Source organism: Gossypium raimondii, chromosome 3, assembly GCF_025698545.1.
Source record: "Gossypium raimondii isolate GPD5lz chromosome 3, ASM2569854v1, whole genome shotgun sequence".
In the NCBI taxonomy this organism is placed as follows: domain Eukaryota; kingdom Viridiplantae; phylum Streptophyta; class Magnoliopsida; order Malvales; family Malvaceae; genus Gossypium; species Gossypium raimondii.
In genome coordinates this window covers 11,974,071-11,986,303 of record NC_068567.1, presented here as the reverse complement: position 1 = coordinate 11,986,303, position 12,233 = coordinate 11,974,071, and the positions used below count along the sequence as shown (strand labels likewise).

The 12,233-nt window shown below is 32.3% G+C and overlaps 1 non-coding gene across 1 annotated transcript; it reads right to left on the bottom strand.

The window, feature by feature from the left end:
* Positions 1-11,597: 11,597 nt before the first annotated feature.
* On the bottom strand, positions 11,598-11,702 carry LOC128040070 (small nucleolar RNA R71). The gene has a single exon (XR_008194730.1). It is a non-coding gene; the product is annotated as a small nucleolar RNA R71 (small nucleolar RNA).
* Positions 11,703-12,233: the final 531 nt, after the last annotated feature.

Genomic DNA, 12,233 nt, shown 5'->3' with positions numbered 1-12,233 from the left:
GATTCAAGCTCTATCACACATTGGTATAACAACTTCACTTTTGAATTTTAAAACCTAGATGACTCACCTCTAAGTTCTTCCATTGAGAACTTAGCTAGTAAATAAAACATATTTACTTTCTCAAATGCATTCTCAAAAATAGTTCCACGATGAACATATAAGTGCTCTCAATACTCTGTTACAAAACCTTTACAAGTCTCTTGAATATATAAAAGTTCGAGGCTTTTTAATGTACTATAGACCAATTACAATCCAATCCCTTATTAAACAATAACTAATAAAAAATAAGATATAACATACTAATAAAGATCAATGTAAAATGGACTGTTGGTGATATTTCTTCAAACCTATCTTTATTTGTTCCCTACAATCTAAAGGATCCGATTGCTTCATCCAAACCAATTTAATCTCTAAGATAAGTTGCTATAAATGGACCGGTTTCCACGGTTGGGCTTACATACTTTCACAATATCAACATCATTATCAACATCATTCAAGTCCTAAGATTTTGTTTAAAAAATTACCAACTTCAAATATGGAAAATAAATTGTCTTTTGCAATGATGACCGAAGTGGCCACTTCCATTGGCACATAGACAATCATTTCAAAAAGTTGCCTCAACAATTTCTTCCTTTAGCAGTTTTTTGAACAAAACCAAACAAGTAAGGAAGTTTATCATTAGAATATCATTTCTCCCCCTTAGCACAATGTCACATCTCGAAATTGGGCCTAGAAGTTTCGAGGGTAGTTTTAGAATTATGGCTTAAAGTAAGGTTCAGGAATTTAGAATATACTACCTGAAAATATCTTCTTTTATGGCTTTTGAAATTTAAATTGATTTATGAAAATAATGCAGAAAAGACTTTCAATTTTATAAAGTGGTCTCACTACACCAAAACAGGCATTTAGTGGCACTTTTTTAGGTCTTTAAGCGCCACTAAAAGTATTTGCAGCGCTTTGAGAAGCGCAAAAAAAAATGCCGCTAAATAACGCGTCGCTAACTTTAGCGGCGTTTTTTAAAGACCAATACCTTTAGCGGCGCTTTTCCCACAAGCGCCGCTAAAGACCAGACCTTTAGCGGCGCTTATCCCACAAACGCCGCTAAAAACCAGGACCTTTAGCAGCGCTTTTCCCACAAACGCCGCTAAAGACCAAGACCTTTAGCGGCGCTTATCCCACAAACGCCGCTAAAGACCAAGAACTTTAGCGGCGCATTTCCCACAAACGCCGCTAAAGACCAAGACCTTTAGCGGCGCTTATCCCACAAACGCCGCTAAAAACCAAGAACTTTAGCAGCGCATTTCCCACAAACGCCGCTAAAGACCAAGACCTTTAGCGGCGCTTTTCCCACAAATGCCGCTAAAGACCAATACCTTTAGCGGCGCTTTTCCCACAAACGCCGCTAAAAACATGAATTAAAAAAAATATTTTAATTAAATAATATTTATTTCTATCATAAATATTATATTATGTTTTATTTTTAAAATTTAAACTTTAAACTATATACTTTTAAGGATAAAAAATATTAAATTAAAATTTCTATTAAAATTTTAACTTTAAAGCTAAATATAAAAATTAATGAATTTAAATTGAGAAAATTAAAACAAGTTACATTCTATATTAGAATTACATAAGAAAATTGTTTACATTCTATATTAGAATTACATAAGTTTCATTTACAAGTTGCATTCTATATTAGAAAATTGTTTACAAGTTACATTCTCTTGTGACCAACTCTCAAAATCAACTCTTTAAGGGATCTTTTTTCCCTTTACTCGGTGTAACCGAGTTGCAAAAGGTGGTTTATCCATACTTTTCTTGCCATCCCACATGTAAACATCACCTATAGCAAAGAGATGGCGATTTGCACCAAGACTTACCAAAGTAAATGCTTACGATTGTTTTCTCACAAAGGAATATAGCTGTACAAATTCATCCAAATGAAGTAAATAAAAGCTACACTCCAGGAAGTTAAAATCAACAAAGACAATGGAATAGAACCTATTGGCATCTAAGATGAGGATATGAGGAAACCCAATAAAATAATGCTCCATCTTCAGTAATAGCCATGCTATGTACCATTTCGGCAGCTATTGCAACCACAGAACCCAAGTACAGTCAAGGCCTCAAGGGCATAGATGAAGGCTACTACAACAGGCTCAGAATGAGAAATTAATTCAAGAGAGAATCACCATGTTCTCAGCAATATGCGGATTTGCTTTCTCAAGCAACAATGCATTTTCTTAATCAAGTAAATCTTGGTAAAAAATGATATAATACATTTATTTAATCAAGGAAATCTTGTAATGAACTCAAAGCAATGAGCCTTAGAGAAAAAATTTTGAGCATGGCTTCAAATTTGAATAGCAGATTTAGTGCCTACATGCTCTGGATGAGAATAAGAGTAAAATAAAGTAAGTCATCCTAGAAAGGAAAATAAATGAAAGTTCACAATTATAACTAAAATAAAGAAATAAATTTAACAAGATAAAAAAAACTAAAGCAAATTTTGAACAAAGTTACACGTGCGTTTATGTATAGTTTTCCATATATTTTCTTTTTCTATACTTCTACATTTTGTTAACAAGCAATTTCTTTGACATCCTTTGCGTCAGGAGAACAATAATATCAATTACTATCACTAGATCTTCATGATATGCATTTTTATCTTTGTCCCAAATTCCCAACTATAACAAATGGTTGTTGTTTAGTAGTGCCTCTTCCCAATCCCAATAAAGGCCAAATTATTGAGATTTCAATTTTCTACCGTTACCTTAGCTCGATTATCCCTAATTTTCTAATGCTATGTTTGGAAATATGAATTTGAGAATTTGGATTTAGATTTCATTTCCTACATTAATTGTGAGAATAAATGCATCATTATGCACAAAATAATTAAAATTATGATTATGTATTTAAAGATATAAAAACATGAATATCAAAATAAGAAAGATCCATAGGAATTTCAAATTCATCACTTATACGGGCATCTCACAATCCATAAATTTCAAAAACAGTCATGGATGTTAAACTTACAAGTTTCTTTATCACACAACTTACACCATATTTAAATTCAAATCCATTTTCAGAAACCCAGATTCCTAAGTACAACCTAAGTGAACATTTCACAGCTATCAATTATTTTATGCCTTCTATGTTAAATCATGACAGACAGCTCCAGTCCATATCTCTTTTGTCAATTGTTTAGTCCCAACTTTGTTTAGCATTCAGTACCATTTACATATAAACTCAACATACAACAATAAAATCCATGTCTCAATATGTAAGCATTTGCAACACAAGTAACACTGAACAAAATTTTACTAACCTTTCTTGAGTGAACTCACAGAAAAAAAAATTAAAAAGATTAATAGAAACTGAGAATGGGGGAGAGAGAGGTTATGCAATAAAAAATTTAAAAAAATTGAAAATGAAGGTTATGCAATAAAAACTCACTTTCGCAGGCTGTCTGTGATTAGCATCTAAATTAGAAGGGAAAAATGGTATTTCATTTTTCAACTTGGGCAATAATATAGATGAATTAAATTAAATGATTCCTTTCAATATTAGCTTTAAATCTGATCAAAAAGGGAAAAATGAATAAATAATTAGTACCTATTCTCAAGTGGAATATATGGAAACCAAGTTGTGAAAGTATACCAAGTTGGGATTGCACCTAAAGTTTCCCCTCTATCGAAAAGGGCAAAATCAGAGGTTTGACTATAAAACCATAAAACATTATATGGAAAACAAATGAAAAAAAAACTCTAGGTTTTGCAGAAGACAAACAGATCAGTAATTTTTATAAAATTTTCCAAATCTATTTAAATATCATTTTAGTGTTTCAAATTCTTAGCTAATTAATCTTCGAAGCTAAAACAACATGAAAAAAAATGATAAAAGAATGCAACATTTAGTAATGTTTAGTTCAGGGAAGCAAAGCACCCATACTGCAACTTCATATGCTTTATCCATTATTATGCCTTACATGATCGATTTAAGGGAATTACAGTTTTCATACAATGATGAAAATCAGGCCTTCTTCAAGAAGTAGAACAAGGCGAAACATGTCAATCTAAGGGCCTTGGAGCTAAGATTACATTCTATTCAGACACATTCTTCAAAACTATGCAAACAACAACAGAACCTATTTTTCGAAACTAAATTATCCTTGACATTGGTACTTCCAGCAACTAAAAAAATGCATGTGTTCTCAGTAGTTAATCTAAACCCTCACCCCCAACCCCTAAACATTATTTAATATAAATTAAAACACACTAATTAATTTAAACCCTAAATCTTAACCTGACACCAAATCCATAAACCCTAAATTAATCCCTAACTCTTAATCTTTAACCCCTACCCCCTAAATCACAACCCTTAAACTAGAATCCCTAATCCATAATCCCTAATTCCATAATCTATAAACCTTAAAATTGTAACTCAAAACCGGCCTTAAATATCTTAAATTAACTATATACCCTAAACCATATATATTAAACCCTAAACTATAATGATAATTAATTAAATATTTTAAAATTAATACTATCGTATCTTTTACAATTATATATGAAATTATTTAATATATAAATTAAAAGTCAATCAGTCATGTACCCAAAAAATTTTAAAATTATTTTAAATAATAGTATTTTAATTTTTCCATTTTTAACAAATATTTTTCTATGTTTTTTATTTCAAATTATTTATACGTGCCATTATTTCAAATTTATCCATTTTAAAAATATTCAATAAAAATTTATTGAATTTTAATTAATATAAATAAACAAATTAAATAGTAAATAGACAGATAAAATGTTTTTGCAGCGCTTTTTCAAAAAACGCCGCTAAAGGTCTGAGCATTAGCGACGCTTTTCAAAAAAAGCCGCTAAAGCTCTAAGCATTAGCGGCGCTTTTTTAAAAACACCGCTAAAGGTCTGAGCATTAGCGGCACTTTTTCAAAAATGCCGCTAAAGGTCTGAGCATTAGCGGCGCTTCTCCAAAAAACGCCGCTAAAGGTCTGAGCATTAGCGGCGCTTCTCCAAAAAACGCCGCTAAGGGTCTGAGCATTAGCGGCGCTTTTCCAAAAACACCGCTAAATTCTCGAAAGGTCATAAAATGATGTCGTTGGGCTTAGGTTTTTTGCGGCACTTTTCTAAAAAACGCCGCTAATGCTCATTTTTAGCGGCGTTTTCCAAAAAGCGCGCTGCTAATGCTGGATCTTTAGCGGCGATTTTTGAAAAGCGCCACTAATGCTTGATTTTTAGCGGCGTTTTTTATTCAACGCCGCTAAAAATACTGCTAAAAGCCTTTTTTGGTGTAGTGTCTGTTTTGTAAAAGGGTCTAAATTGGGAGTAGCTCAAGGGCAAATACTCCAAAGTTTTAAAAATACCCTATTTCCCCCCTTCACCCACAGTAAACTCACGATTCTCATCCCCTCTCACTTATTTTTATTGTCCATTGAAATCCCTAAATACCATTCACCAATTTTGATCTCCATTGCTTCAATCCTTTGGATTTTCGTAATCTTCTTAACATTAAAACCCTTTTCAACTCAAATAAAAACACCAAGAACACCATTAATTTTATTGATTTTTCTCCAAGTGAGTTTTTCATATTTTCAATCAATCATTCATTTTCCCCTCAATCAAGGTAATATTTTGTTTTTCTAATAATTTTTAATGTAGTTTAGCCTTTTTAAATCAAGTTTTAATATATTGAAGTAAGGATTTTGTGTGGTAGTCGAAGTTAGAGTCGTTAATGGCAAAATTTAAGATTGTAGGGAGAAAAAATACTATTTTTAAGAGTTTTTCAACTTGTTTTGATGTGATTAAAAGATTTTTAAACTCACTTTAAGGTTTTGTTAAAGGATTTGAAGGTTTTGTTGAGTTTTCATAAAAATGGCCATGGTTTTCAAAAATTTTAGAACCATTAATATGAGGTGTTTTGAGTGTCTTGAAGGTTGAAAATTATTCTTGGATAAGTAATTAGGTGTTTAGAATCGATTTTAAGCGATAGGATTGAATGTGAATTAAGGAAATTTTTTTTCGTCTATGCTAGTCGAAAACTCCAAATATAATTGGAACTAGCCTTAGACCTGTGTTTTTGTTTATTTAAGGAGTGTTATGGCTGCTAATTAATTGTGTATTTGTGTGGTTAATACGTCAGAAGATTCGTAATTGTTGAAGCCCTCTTCGAGCAAGGCAAAACTAGTTTAAGTTTTGGCAAATAGGCGAAAGCGTGAATGGTGAGTGTTTTGGAATAGCTACTTGTAGACACGATTCATAGTGCTAAATAGGACCTTAAGAGTAGCCTAAACCCTTATCCTAAGTTTTGAGAGTAAGCTTTCTTACTCCTTTTGTGTACTTTGTGATATTGTGGATATGCTATTGTGTCAATATATATTATGGAATTTCAGTTTCATGCATGTATATGAGTGATTTATGGTGGTTATAGCTCATTGAGTTATATGTTAGCACTTGTAAGTGCAACAACAGAGAGCATGGTAAGCATGCTATGTGGTTGTGACATTATTGTGTGTATGATGTAAAAGAGCAGTGAAAATGTGCAGAAAATGGTAAATAAATATGTGTATAATTGATGATACTTTGGCCTTGTGATCTTTTGAGACCGTTGGATATAGTTGACATGCCATAGGATTTTGTGAGTACTCACCTTGTGTTATGATTTGGGGCATTGAAGCTTGAGATTGTTTGGAGGGATAAGGGAATGTGAGCTAAGCTCCATTCATCGGGATATGTTGGTGTGTTGGAGAGTGTTAGCTTGATGCTACACTTAAGGGATATTTTTGACTCTTCAAGTCATCGGTATGTTGGAGATCCGTGTATCCAATGTGTGGTGATAAAGCCCACTTTTATGTTTCATAGTATTAAGTTGTCAAAAATATTACTTAATGAATTGCTTATGAAATATGTTGTATTTATATATATGTGAGTACAAAGTTAGATGTATGAGCAAGCGATGCATGATTATGTTAGTTTGGCATTATAGTTAAGGATGGTTGTAATTGTGCGTTAGGTGCATTCGTTGAACGTATGATATTATGTTTGTTTGTGGTTGTTCTAATCATTCACTAAGCTTGTTAAGCTTACACACTCCTTTCTAAACTATTGTAGATAATTAATGTTTTAAGTGTGAGCGGTGCGATTTCAAGGAAGTGATCCAATTTAGGCTATAATGATTTGAGTAGGTGATATTATTATTATTTTGAACTGTGGAAATAAAGGCAATGTGGCTAGAATTTTTGCTAGTTTTTAATATGTCCTTAATAGTTTATTATGATTTTAGAATTATAGGATTTTGATGGATTTCTAATATTGTTTTATTAGTTTCATTTTGGCCTGAATAGTTGAGGTATTGATGTTGCTTTGGATTATATGCATGGTCTATTTGATGCTAGATAATGTGTTTGCTGATGCATGTTGAAGAGGTAAATGTTTGAGTATGAATTTTGCCCTATTTTGTTGTGTTTTTGATGTTTTGTATAGAGGAATTGATATTCAAGGCATAAGTATCAATACCACAGTGTTGGGATGAATGTGCAAGAAAATAGTAGCTCAATTCGGTATCGATACCCTTTCTCGAGTATCAATACTCGGGGTAAAAATACAGATACCTTTGTTCAGGTATTGATAAAATGTTGTTTTCAAATTTTAAAGAAAAACAAAATGCTAAATTGGTATCGATTTTCTTAAATGGTATTGATACCTGTCTTGATAAATATCGATACCTGTGTTTGTGTAACGATACCCACGTGGTTTTCTTTGGTAATTTATTAAATGGTACTTAAGCACATTTTTAAATTGGTTCTAATGTCTATTAATGATTGTTATGCCGCGAACACATCTATAAGTAACTAAGTTATTAAGATATGACCTTGCTTGTATGATATGCGTGTATGTGTAAATTACGATGGTTGATGTGGCATCCTGTTACTCGGGTCCGGCGATCGGGCCTGTTGTGGGATGTTACACACTATCCCTTAATACATCAAACTTAGCTTAGTATGTAATTAAGCAAATTAACCATCAATGTAACAACCCCCACCCATTCTGATGTACTGTACTAGTGGAAGATGTTACCGAAACACATATGTAACAAAAACCTTGGAGTTATTTAAAATTTCAAAAATTAAAATATTTTTTTATAAAATCATAAAAATTTAATTTATACAATTTGAGGGCTTTAGAAACATTTCAAAATCATTTAAAATCATTTCATGGGAGATTGAAAGTGTTTAGAGTAAAAAATGAGCTTCGACGGGCTCAAAACTCACAAAATAGTTTAGTGGGGCTAGCCAGGGACCTAGGTTTCAGCACATAACCCCATCTTTCAATACCTAGGGCTATGTATTAGAATTTAGCCCAAGTAATGTAGCTTTTTAGTTACTAACTTGCTTTGTTCCGATACCTATGGTATGGGTAATAGAACCTAGACCTTTAAAGATAAAAATTAGTCCAAAAACACTTAAAAATCATATTTAACACTTCTATATCAATTCAAAAAGGCGCAAGGCATTACAAAACAAGATTCAAACTTATTCAACCTAAAATACACATTATCAACATATTCAAAAGTAAATGGAAAATCAAAGCTCGACCGAAAACACAAAAAAGGATTATTATTATTTTGATACAAAAAGAATTAACGCATGATTTGGGAAATTTAAAGGACTTTTTGTGACATTTGATAAAAGAGCACCACTAAATGATGCTAAAAAAGTTCCAATTAATATCATATTCCCATTTCATCAATAGAGATTTTGTGACATTTTCTAAAAAATCACTGACAAAATGGGACATGTTGTCACGTTTAGTCGAAAAATTGCCACAAAAAATCTCAACATTTATCAAAACTTTTGCTTGTAATTGCCACGAATATCAATTAAAACCTAAATTAATAAATATAAATTAATTTTTTTGGTTGTAATGTTTATCACACACAAACACCATTGATATATTCAACTTATGATAGTGTTTTCTGCAAAAACTACAAGTAAAGGTTAACTTCTAAATAGGGTTTCATGCAAAATGTTGATGGTTGTAAACCGTAATTTATATAGGTTTTTCAGTAGTTTATAACACCTTTTGAACACTAATGTGTAGTTTATATGAAAAATGTTTAAATAGGGTTTCAATAGTTTATAAAATCCAGTATTTGATCACTAATTGAGTGAATTTTGTTATTGACATGATTTAAAGAAGAATGTATTTTTTATTTTGTATTAAATTTATGCATAATTTAATTATTTTTGCCACATATTCATTTAGACTTTATCTAATGCAGTTGGACCAAAAAAATTATGCATAATTTATTTATAAAATAAAGTTACATGGACATGCATAAATTCACTCTACATAGATGGAAAACACAAGCAAATGGGTCATGAAGAGTTATTTTTAAACCAATTGAAAATGGATCAATTGATGGACAAGTCTGGTAAACAATTCGTCACCAAACCATGCAAACAAGGGAGAACAAGCCCAATTTGGCATGACACTTGAGAGTAGCCCAGAAATCAGTTTTCGATAAATTTATTGGAAGTCCTTACAGTTTCAAATGAATCAGAAATTAACCCAAAAGATTTTACCTTGAAGCCGTCTAACTCTTGCTTAATTCAAGCATGATTTTATGCTTGAGTCAAGCAACCAACATCCATTCCCTTCCATAATAAGTGGTCGACCAAGCAAAGGAGTAAATGGGGGGGGGTTTCACATTATTTTTAGTAAACTCATCTACCAAACTTCACTATAAATACCCACCTCCATTCTCCATTTCAATTCATCCCTACATCCCTTACTCATCCCTCATTCAATAATCATCTTTCATTTCTCATTCTCTTATTTTCTTTCTTTCTTCACGCATATCATCCCCATTTTTATTCTCCCTTAGCCAGTAAAACCTTGAGAAGCAACTTGCAAAGGAGCAACACGAGGATTGGAAAAAGCCATTTTGATCAGATTCTACAGAATTGCCGAAACAATTAGAGTTGATTATTCCTTATCTTTGTTTACTTTGAGTTTAATCATGTTTGCAATGTGCTTCTTTATCTTGTCATCAACAATGGTAGCTTAATTCTGTTTAGCTAGAATGGTTGCATCAATTCAATAAATTTTGTTTAAATTATGTTTATGGTGTTTGTGCCTCATTCGTTCATGCATCCAATTAAAATCATGCATGTATTTCATTCATTAAAATATGATTGAATGCATTAGACTTAATTGCTTAATTCGGCCCAGATGGTGATTAATAGACATAATAATTGTAAGGTGCATACTTACTTTATCTGACGCAGAATAAATTGAAAGTTCGTAATAACTTGGCCGAGCTCTATAACCTGAATAGCTTTTAGGTTTATGTGATTAAATTATTTCAAACCGGCCAAGTCCTTGTTACTTCACATGAATTCTAAGAAACCCTTAGTTTAATATGGTCATAGTAGTATGCATGTTTTACTAAGTAAAAGATTCAGAAAGGAATTAATTTTCTTTCAAGCTTATGAAAGATCGAGTTGCCATGGAATATTTTTCGAACACTGTTAAGCATGATAAAAATGTACTAATTTGATGAATATGATTCTTCTACCCTATGCATGTTATTTTTGTTGAAGTTTTTTTTTATGCTGCTAAACTCATCTCATACATTTTAGTTAGTTATCATACTTAGGATAAATTGCATTACGGATCATCTTGCATCTAGTTAATTATTATTTACATCCATCACTCAAAATATTGTGTTTTTATCACTAACTTGTAAACTTTAATTTTAAAATTAATTGATTAACATACACAGTCCTTGTAGAGAAAATATCCCTTTTACTTACTTATTACTTGATAATGACTGTGTACACTTGCACAAACCATGCGTTACAAGTATTTGGCGCCGTTGCTGAGGACTGTTGTCTTAATCATTTTTTTGAAATTATTCTTTGTGATTCGTTTTTTATTTTATTTTATTTTATTTCTATCTTTACTAATTACTTTTTATTCTTTATTCTTTAATTTTTGTGATTTATTTTCGGGAGTTTATGAGCGTATATCGAATTATCGATTTATTACCCGTAGACCCTGAAATCGAGCGAACATTAAGACGAAGAAGACATGAAAGATTAGCCCAAGGACAAGCCGAAATGGACCTTGGAAATCAGAATGATGTTCAAGGAAATAGAGCCGCTAAGGCTCAAAATCCAATCTTTATTGCTGATGATAGGGATCGAGCTATAAGACAATACGCTGTGCCCCTTTTTAATTAGTTAAATTTAGGAATTAGAAGACCGGAGATTGAGGCACCCCAATTTGAATTGAAGCCTGTAATGTTTAAGATGCTTTAGCCAATGGGCCAATTTAGTGGAATGCCCACTGAAGATCCACAACTTCTCTTTCGATTATTGATAAAGGTGAGAGATTCCTTTAAGATAGCTGGTGTAACTTTAGATGCATTGAGATTGAAGCTTTTCCATACTCATTGCGAGATTGAGCACGAGCATGGCTTAATTTGTTGCCAACACATTCAATTTCTAGTTGGCAAGAATTAACTGAACGATTTTTGGTAAAGTATTTCCCACCTAGAAAAAATGTTAAGTTGTGAAATGAGATCACTATTTTTCAACAATTGGATGACAAGTCCCTATATGAGGCGTGAGAAAGATTCAAGGAGTTACTTCTTAAATTCCCCCATCACAGAACTGCATCCAGTTGGAGACATTTTATAATGGTTTCAACACACAACAATGTTGGTCGTAGATACTGCTTCGAATAGAGCTCTCTTGTCAAAATCTTACAATAAGGCTTACGGGACCATTAAGAGAATAGCTAGTAACAATTACCAGTGACCGACAAATCGAGCAACTTCAGGAAGACGAATAGTTGGAGTGCATGAAGTAGATGTCCTCACTTCACTCTTAGCTCAAGTATTTTTCATATCTTCAATGTTGAAATAGTTTACTACCAACAGTTTAAATCCAGTTGCAGCCCAAACACCAAGTCAATTTGATGTTTTTCCTGTGTATATTGTGGGGACGGTCATTCTTTCAAGAATTTTCCATAAAATCCCGAATTAATCAGTACCAAAATAGAAGTGGACAAGGACCACAGTCCAACTTCTATAATCCTTCATGGCGAAACCATCCAAACTTTTCTTGGAGTAACCAAGTAAATGGACAGAACAACAACTACATACAACATAGACCAAACCAATCCTAAGGGTTTAATCAATAA